Raw genomic sequence first — 2313 nt, 5'->3', positions numbered from 1 at the left:
TTCTCTTCCCCTCTTCCCACATCCTTTTATTTATGGAGTACCACTCCTTCTCAATGCACAATTTGAACTCTCTCTGATTTAGTTCGAATTCTTCTACCTCTTTCTTCTATTTTTCTGTTCTTCTGACACCTCAAGGAATCTCTATACTGTGACATAGAGGATTCCACATCTCCTTGTTCTCTTCTCTTTCATATGAGCAGGAGCAGAGACAAAGGCATTCTTGTTGAAGCTGACCCTGAACCTGAAAGGACCTTGAAGCGAAAGCTAAGAGAAGCTAAGGCACAATTCTCTATAGAGGACCTAACAGAAATCTTCAAAGAAGAAGAACCCATGGCAGCCGAAAACAACAACAATGCAAGGAAGGTGCTGGGTGACTTTACTGCACCTACTCCCGACTTCTATGGGAGAAGCATCTCTATCCCTGCCATTGGAGCAAACAACTTTGAGCTTAAGCCTCAATTAGTTTCTCTAATGCAACAGAATTGCAAGTTCCATGGACTTCCATTGGAAGATCCTCATCAGTTCTTAGCTGAATTCTTGCAAATCTGTGACACTGTCAAGACTAATGGGGTAGACCCTGAGGTCTACAGACTTATGCTATTCCCTTTTGCTGTAAGAGACAGAGCTAGGACATGGTTGGACTCACAACCTAAAGAAAGCCTGGACTCATAAGAAAAGCTAGTCAATGCCTTCTTGGCAAAGTTCTTTCCACCTCAAAAATTGAGTAAGCTTAGAGTGGAAGTCCAAACCTTCAGACAGAAGGATGGAGAATCCCTCTATGAAGCTTGGGAAAGATACAAACAATTGATCAGAAAATGTCCTTCTGACATGCTTTCTGAATGGAGCATCATAGGTACTTTCTATGATGGTCTCTCTGAACTATCCAAGATGTCTTTGGATAGCTCTGCTGGAGGATCTCTTCATTTGAAGAAGACGCCTACAGAAGCTCAAGAGCTAATTGAAATGGTTGCAAATAACCAATTCATGTACACTTCTAAAAGGAATCCTGTGAACAATGGGACTAATCAGAAGAAAGGAGTTATTGAGATTGATGCTCTGAATGCCATTCTGGCTCAGAACAAGATATTGACTCAACAAGTCAATTTGATTTCTCAAAGTCTGTCTGGAATGCAAAATGCACCAAGCAGTACTAAGGATGCTTCATCTGAAGAAGAAGCCTATGATCCTGAGAACCCTTCAATGGAAGAGGTGAATTACCTAGGAGAACCCTATGGAAACACCTATAATTCTTCATGGAGAAATCACCCAAATTTCTCATGGAAGAATCAAGAGAGACCTCAACAAGGTTTCAACAACAATAATGGTGGAAGAAATAGGTTTAGCAATGGCAAGCCTTTTCCATCATCTTCTCAGCAACAGACAGAGAATTCTAAGCAGAACCCCTCTGACTTAGCAACCATGGTCTCTGATCTAATCAAAACCACTCAAAGTTTCATGACTGAAACAAGGTCCTCCATTAGGAATTTGGAGGCACAAGTGGGACAGCTGAGCAAGAAAGTTACTGAACTCCCTCCTAGTACTCTCCCAAGCAACACAGAAGAAAATCCAAAAGGAGAGTGCAAGGCCATCAACATGGCCGAATTTGGAGAGGAAGGAGAGGCAGTGAACGCCACTGAGGAAGACCTCAATGGGCGTGCACTGACCTCCATTGAGTTCCCCAATGAGGAACCATGGGAATCTGAGGCTCAAAATGAGACCATAGAGATTCCATTGGACTTACTTCTGCCTTTCATGAGCTCTGATGAGTATTCTTCCTCTGAAGAGGATGAGTATGTCACTGAAGAGCAAGTTGCTAAATACCTTAGAGCAATCATGAAGCTAAATGACAAGTTATTTGGAAATGAGACTTGGGAGAATGAACCTCCTTTGCTCACCAAAGAACTGGATGACTTGTCTAGGCAGAAATTACCTCAAAAGAGACAAGATCCTGGGAAGTTTTCAATACCTTGTACCATAGGCACCATGACCTTCAAGAAGGCTCTGTGTGACTTAGGGTCAAGTGTAAACCTCATGCCCCTCTCTGTAATGGAGAAGCCAGGGATCTTTGAGGTGCAAGCTGCAAGAATCTCATTAGAGATGGCAGACAACTCAAGAAAACAAGCTCATGGACTTGTAGAGGATGTTTTGGTGAAGATTGAGGACCATTATATCCCTGCTGATTTCATAGTCCTAGAGACTGGGAAGTGCATGGATGAAACCATCATCCTTGGCAGACCCTTCCTAGCCACAGCAAAGGCTGTGATTGATGTTGATAGAGGCGAACTGATCATTCAAGTGAATGAAGAATCCTTT

At 42.6% G+C, this 2313-nt stretch overlaps 1 non-coding gene across 1 annotated transcript; it reads right to left on the bottom strand.

Moving 5' to 3' along the window:
- Positions 1-726: 726 nt before the first annotated feature.
- LOC130937332 (small nucleolar RNA R71) lies at positions 727-834 on the bottom strand. The gene has a single exon (XR_009068553.1). It is a non-coding gene; the product is annotated as a small nucleolar RNA R71 (small nucleolar RNA).
- Positions 835-2313: the final 1479 nt, after the last annotated feature.

Source organism: Arachis stenosperma, chromosome 6, assembly GCF_014773155.1.
Source record: "Arachis stenosperma cultivar V10309 chromosome 6, arast.V10309.gnm1.PFL2, whole genome shotgun sequence".
Taxonomy (NCBI): Eukaryota; Viridiplantae; Streptophyta; class Magnoliopsida; order Fabales; family Fabaceae; genus Arachis; species Arachis stenosperma.
The sequence above is the reverse complement of the archived record's forward strand: the minus strand, read 5'-3'. Positions and strand labels throughout refer to the sequence as shown.